The following is a 7771-nucleotide window of genomic DNA, read 5'->3' as shown; positions in this document are numbered from 1 at the left end:
AGATATTGTTGTGGGCCTTTTGAATGTTAAATATAGGTGTGGGTCGTCATTGGTTAATAGAAGTGGGCTTTCCATTGGTTTATAAAACCACTGGCCTAAAACTGTTGGCTTACTGGCTTGGCTTATACGCTTAGTATGTTTTTTTTTTTTTTTCTCTCAAAATATCAGTTTTACTAATATATACCTCCAAAATATCGACCGACGTTACCGTCAAAAAAAAAAAGAGACTTGGATTGAATTTTCAATTTGTAGGAGTTTGTTTTTTTTGGTATTTGGGTGAAGCAAGAGAAAGCATATAAGAAAAGTAGAAGAAGAAAGTTTGAATTTGGGTAAAGGAAGAGGAAGAGAAAAAATATGAGAAAAAATAGAAAAAAAAAAATTGTGACACTTTTTTGAGGCGGTCACCCAAATATTTTTTACCCCTTAATCCCAAAAAGACCTCTCCCATGGGGATGGGCTATATAAATATACCAATTGTCATTCCAAACCACATTAGAATCTTCAAACAAGTTAATCCTGAAATCTTTTTTCATCTTGTATGAGATTATGGTTCGTGGTTTAATTTGTTTCGATGTATCGGAGAGTGTATACATCATAAATTCCAAATATTCAGCTAGAGTTCAATAATATCAACAGATTATCAAAATCAAATTTGTATTTTTCTATTGTTCTTGTGCATATAGTCTTATATGCCTATCGGGCAATTCATGCTTTTCATATCGCTCGTTTCTTTCATTTTTTAAAATCTCGTATTGATTATGGGACTTAGGGGTGGGCAATGGGCCGGGTCGGGTTAGTCCGGACCTAAACATTTAAAAGCCTTTTATATATTAAGGTCGGGTCAGCCCGGCCCTAAAGTCAGCATAGGGTCGGGTTGGACCGGGTCACAAGTCTAAATCTTAAACTCTGACCCTACCATAAGCCCTCTTTAAAGGCTTTAGGGCGGGTTTTAGGGCCTATATATTTTCTTCGTTTTACAAATGCCATTTTTCAGACAAATGTTGTTTTTTGGTTTCTGTGTTACAAATTTCGCTCAGATTTCGCTTTAATGGTGTGGGCCGAAAAACCTTTAGTTCTAGACTTGGCTTGGATGTGAATAAAAATATAATTTATAAGAAGTAAGTGAGAAAATAAATTGAGAATAATAAGTTCTAGACTTTGATTTGATAATCAAAGGAATAAAGTCTTATTTTTTTATTAGGCTAATGTTCATTGTTCTTCATGGCTGCTAGATAGGTTGACAAGTTTTTGTTATATAAAACAAGTTATTGAAAGTACTCTTGGGTGTAAATGATAAATTACAAAGGACAATGTTATTTTAATTTAAAATATTTAACAAAGGATTGGACAATTATGGTACGTGTATTTATAGTGAAAATGTGAAACTATAACTAGGGCTGAATTAGGGTCGGGCATATGTTTCAGAACCTTAGCCCTAGCCTTGCCCTAGAAGGCCTTAGGGTCAGGTCGGGTCGGCCCTGCCCTAAACTCTGTGAGGGCTTTAGTTGTGAGGGCTTTATAGGACTTAGGGTCGAGTCGGCCAGGGCTGGGTTAGGGTCATTAGGGCCAAATTCCCACCCCTAATGGGACTTGTATAATCTATAATTAAAAGATTTTCATAGTACTATAGTGTTTCTTGAATTCTTAAAGACATTCCAATAAAATGAGGTACAATTTATTTTTTTTACTATTATTTTCCTAATCTAAGAAGCTTGTGATAATCTATAAACTGGATATATATAATCACTTCTAGATTTCCATTGTACGTGAAGATACCTAATGGTCCCTTTTTTTCATTGAAGTTGTGTGATGAGCGGGTCGACTTGTCTATTTAAGAGTCACTTAAAATAGTGCAAGGTTTTGCCCTTGGGTTTTGGTTTGAGAAATAAGTACGAGATGACAATTTTATTAAGAGTCTTGTATTGGGCGCCACATGAATTGGATTGGGCAGCCTCCAGCCCAAGCCCAACAGCGAAGTCCAAATCAAGCCCAATACACCCCCACACCTTCAACGCATACCGGTTACTCAACCTTTCCTAACCAGTCATCTCTCTCGCGAGTCTAACAAAAAACCCAAAACCAAAACTTGATTTTGTGCATTGTGTGCAAACCAAAAAACATCCAAAACTTGATTTTGTGCATTCTAAACGGTGTGTGCAAACATTCATTGTAGACATTGAGTTTGGGCGACATTGTGGAGTTGAGTTTGAGAGTTGGAGTTTAGAGTTTGGAGTTGAGAGTTGGAGTTGAGAGTTGGAGTTGGAGTGTCAAACAATAATTTTAAAGGACTCGAATATCAATTTTTGTGAGTGCATTTTGTTTATTTTTTTTTAATTCAACTCTAGTTTATCAATTTGTGGTTTCTATTGTTGAATAATAAGTATGGTTGCTATTTTGATTACTATTTCATTGTTATTTGAGTACAATGCAAGTTGTTTGGAATCCAAAACGAAGTATTATATGAGAAAGTTCCAAACGCCCAGTGAGGTCGTTTTGAAGATGCCTCAAACGATCTCTCTAGGTCGTTTGTAGGTCGTTTGGGCCACTTCCAAAACGACCCAGTGAGGTCGTTTGAATGTTTTTTTTGTTTTTTGTTTTTTTTTTTGATATTTTTTAATATTCTTTGTATGAGTTGTATGAGTTAATAAATTTTTTTGAGTTATTTGAATTGTGCTTGGAAGGATTGTTTTGAATGATTTGAGTGTTGATAGAATGAAAATTAAACTTTTACTCCTACTTAGCTAATTATACTAGGAAGAAGTATACTATAATTTGCATGTCTTTTTGTATCAAAGTTCTACTCTCAATTATCATGTAATAAAACTAGAGTAAGAATTCATTCCACTCTTAATTGCTTAGATAATACTAATTCCACTAATGATTAACAATTAAACAGCATAAAAGTAAAGATTCTAAATATAACTAATATGGTGAAAAACTAATATTGAATATATTCTAAATTAAACTAGGGCAAATAAATATTAAGATGTGAATATGAAGAAGGAATTAGGGAGATTTGAAACCCACCTTGATTAATCCCTAACATACTAGTACAGAGTTAGTTGCAACCCTAATCTTTATATTTTCACACAAGATTCAATATAAAGGTTAGGTCTTTTTATCCCTAACTATTCATGGTATTTCTAGCCAACTAATAATTAGCATGAAAGGAAGTTGAAACCCATTCTCATGGTGAATGAACTACCTTCTAGTCTATGTTTATTTTACTTATTGCTAAATAGAAAACCTTAGACTTGAAACTATTTAATACAACTATTATATACTAATACATCAAGTCTTCATCAAAGCTTCAATCAAACCCTTCTAATGGAGGTTTAGTTATGGTTTATTAGACTACCATGAAATAAATAATGAGAAGAATAAGACATAATTAAAGGAATACTTGTATTAAAATAACTTGAATTGTATTAATGGTGGCTAGGCTAATAAACATAAACTAGGTTTAGACTAAAGAGAAGAGGTAGGAGAACTTTACAGTTTTACCTTAGTCCTTTTTATATAGGAGAGGGTTAGGTTTACAATTTCGTGTATAGGCTTTGAAGCTATGTTTTGGGCCACTAAATCAAGCCCAAAACCTAATTACTTAAGTCCAAAAAGGGTTTCTCTATTAGAAATTACTGCAACAACTTTTTCGTCCACTTTTACTCCTCTGTTTGGATCAAGGACAAAACCATTAGAAAGCGCTTTCCGAGCCGGTCGTTTTGACATATAATAGGCCCTATTCCAAGGTGTGAGTTCAAAGATACAACTTGCGGAAGTTCTGTTGAATTTTATGCTCTATTTCTGTCCGCGTTAACTTTGACTTTTCAGCTTTGACTGGGCTTTAAAAAAAAAAAAGTTTTTTTTCCTTAAAATTTAGGCTTTAACCATAGAACTTCTTAGCAACCAATTTTGCTCTTTTCACTTGCAAAAGTGATATATTTATTCACATAGTTGACTCCAAGACCTGAAATGCACAAAAGTACGTAAATAATACTAACTCTTATTTATTATAGACATAATTGGTCTAAATATAATATTATTAAAGGGTTAAAATTACAATTTTAGGCTCTTATCAAACCACCCCCAAACAACATTTTGCATGTCCTCAAGCAAATATGAGAAATTAAAATAAGTGACCAAAAATGGAGTTCTAACTAATCTCGTTTCGCTGAGTGCGATTGCATTGACCATATGCAATAAGGCCTTAAACCACTAGAATTTCCCTAGTGGACGAGTTATAGCCTCGTGAGAGTTTTACAGAGAAAATACTCACAAACTTCATTTATACTACAACGACTAAGAAATAAAATTAATGTTTCCTTATTTATTCTCAGATATCTATACATCTCACTAGCAATGAATAAAGAATATAATCAATTCGAAACCTAAGCTAATACGTGCATAATAATAAATCATTTATGGATAAATAAATAAATAAATAAATAAATATATATATATATATATATATATATATATATATATATATATATATATATATATATATATATACTAGGTATGCCCATGTTGATAGAGATGAGTCGCCGCAACGCTTAACTCTGAGAAAACACTGAACTTGAACACACCCCCTCTCCCATTTTGATTCTATTATACTGGCTATTGTTCCATTGATGGTCAAGAATGGTTATTAGGCTGAGAAACTCGACATCACACTAACTTGAACCACCTAAGGGGTAATTTGGATAGAACCTCCCCATTATTTTATGACATTCCAATATTTTGGATCATGTTAAAAGGTTGCAAAGACAATTCTCATTCAATAAATCTAGTAGTGATTTGCACAGATGCTCTAGACTCATTCATCTAAATGGACTTAAACTTAGAAGAACACCAATTAAACCAAATGAAATAAGAACAATATGAGAAACAGATACATAATCAGACTCCCACAAGTGGTTTGAATGAGGACATCAAAATAGTACCAAAAAGAGCACCCACAAAAGTACGGCAAGTACAAAAAAAAATAACGAAAGTACAGATAACATTGTTGACAATCATAACTCTTCCAGAAACCCTATCCTCATTCTCCAATGTCAGGGTCATTATCATAAATCCCAAGCCTTGAGGAAACTTCATCGAAGAAGTATGTAATTATCTGTTTTAAATTCGTTAAATAGAGTGAGTAGGAAATACTATATATACTGAAGGGAAGAAGAAATTGACAATTTAGAAGTCAAACAATGAACGATTGTATTCACCTCTAGACTCTTTTCTAGTTTTGGAACAAGCAAATATGTAACGCCCCAAAACTCAAACAATTACAAACCTAACACGTGGTTTTTATAGTAAAATTTTGACAACATCTCCTCTGTATTTTTGACATTTCATAAATATAAACCTGTCATAACCTGAAAATCACAATCATATATTTCTCATTAGTTAATCCAGTTACTTAACCATCTCGACAGATGCCAGAGCAGTCAAATAACTGGCTTACAAAAATGAGACCACTTCAACATTATGACTTTGTACACCAAAGTATTTGAATGTCTCGACTAATGCCAGATCATCAAAGCACCTCGTACAAAGTCATTACCGAAAACACAAGTAAAATACATACATCCGAGTCCCATAACTATCAAAAGGTCTACACCCTTAACAAATACATACTGCCTAGGGTTTGCCCGTGCCGTACAGCACTGACAAACTTGACGCGCCTTCAGCGCTACCTAGAAACAATATTCTATGATTTAGACGTTGATGTTGGTTCAGTGAAAACATTTGATGATTTAGAAGTCGAGGCTGGCCTCTGGAGTTTGAAAGGGATGTGGGCATGTTTCTTCCATGCAACTACTAAACCCATCACCAGTAGCTATGACTATATAGATAACACTTTCTCCAGTATTGTCTACTAATAATTAGATTTTTATTAAAAAGGACATACCAAGAAACAAATATGAAAATGCAAGGTTCAATGATGGAATAGAACTACGCATAATCCGCCAAGACAAAGGTAATCCCAAATGCATAAATCCTTCCCCACTTTCTCCTTTATACATAACCAAATGACTTCCATACCAAGCAAGAAAAGCCCATATTGCAAATGAGTGCTCCCAACAAATTAGCCCTTTTGCAACCCCTTGCTTGATTCCCAAATTTCACCGTTTCTATCCAATATCACCGAGTACCTCTCCACAATCCTCCTCTCTGCGGTGAATGAATAGACAGTCTTGATTGAACTTAGCTTGTTCGACAATGGTATTTGCTTTACTATATTCTTTGTAGGATTTCTTAGATAAATAGATCAGGTACTTCCCATAGATCAGTCCCGGAATGATTAGTAGAATCATCAAAGGAAGGGCTACTAAGGTAAGTCTCCAAGAAAAGTTAATTGAGAATGCAAGTCCTGACATAAACACAGATGTGTGCATTAAAAATATAGGCACCTGCAAGACAAGAAGATCAGATGCTCCATTAGCTTTAATTAATGGGGGAATGTCCTTAAATTATATCATATAGTGAAGTGACTAAAATTACTTATTCATTGTTAATTCCATCATAATGTTATACGGCATGGGTCTGCTGCCAGCCCGTAGAACATGATTGATAAAAAAAAACAATTAATAGTGTGCAACTATTATCTCGCTATATATAAATCTATAACATAAATGAGGGCTCCAAGAACTTTAACTTTTTCTCTTAGGAAGTGTGTTAATACTGTTTTGTTGCAATCTTTGAATAGCATCCAAAGGTCCCTCTACTTCTCATCATCATCAAATGAAGGACTTTTGCTATTATTATTTGCATCAAAGGTAGCATAATTGAAGAATCCTTTGTTGGCTCTTCACTAAAAAACATCCTAGTGGGCACAATTAAAAAAACTTTCCAAATGAGTTGAGTGTTTGATTCAGAAACTGGTTGAATCTTATCGATTATATTGTTCGAATAACTTCTCAAGCATAGAAACCTTACCATATGAAGAAAGAATTTTTTTTTTCTAAGTTATGAGGAAAGAAAGAAAACAATTTCTAATGGACACTATATATAATGGTTAACCATGAACTCAGATTTTAAGAATCTTACACATTCTCTTTATACTCATATGTTGTCTCATTGTGTCGTATTATTGTAATGGACGGACATAGAACAAATTAAATAAATATAATGATGTTGTAGATGAGGATGATTAATAATAGCACCTTTTCACTTAGAACCTCTTGTATGAGTGAAGTATCCTTGGATATACTGTTGATGATCTCTAAAGTAGTAGCTTCTTGTGAATCGAAAAACGCAACCTCTTGTCTAAGCACGGCTTCCAAATACTTGTAACAAATCCGAAGCACTTGTCTTTCACTTGTCCTACTCCAACAATATCCTTCTGCAAATAATGATCATTGCCATTGCCATTAGCATATAAGCATATATATTTTGAGTTTGACAATGGAATACTAACTGAATTTAAACCTTACCCATGAAAGCCACTACCGTGTGACCTCCCACTACCGTGTGACCAAATTTCCACATTTATCAAGTGATTTTTCTTCCATTAATATGTCACTATAATGTAGAACCGGCGGATAGAACACCACAATAACAAAATCATCATCCGGACAGAGGAACTAAATAATTGCAAGAGTCACCTGTGGCAAAGCCAAGAAGCATCTCCTGATCATAATTATTAAGGTCATCGAAAAATATCCCCTAGCCCACCTCTCACCTCGATGCTTGCAGGAAGAAAGAGACTTCAACATAAGTAATAGCTTCATCCACGAATCTAATGTAATGGGCTCGTGCAACCTTGATTGAATGG

At 34.1% G+C, this 7771-nt stretch overlaps 1 long non-coding RNA gene across 1 annotated transcript; it reads right to left on the bottom strand.

Moving 5' to 3' along the window:
* Positions 1-6210: 6210 nt before the first annotated feature.
* LOC147486891 (uncharacterized) lies at positions 6211-7499 on the bottom strand. The gene is made up of 3 exons (XR_015200999.1): positions 7431-7499; positions 7161-7339; positions 6211-6407 (listed from the first exon to the last, which is right to left on the bottom strand). It is a non-coding gene; the product is annotated as an uncharacterized LOC147486891 (long non-coding RNA).
* Positions 7500-7771: the final 272 nt, after the last annotated feature.

Source organism: Coptis chinensis, chromosome 7 (assembly GCF_015680905.1).
Source record: "Coptis chinensis isolate HL-2020 chromosome 7, ASM1568090v1, whole genome shotgun sequence".
NCBI classification, from domain to species: domain Eukaryota; kingdom Viridiplantae; phylum Streptophyta; class Magnoliopsida; order Ranunculales; family Ranunculaceae; genus Coptis; species Coptis chinensis.
The sequence above is the reverse complement of the archived record's forward strand: the minus strand, read 5'-3'. Positions and strand labels throughout refer to the sequence as shown.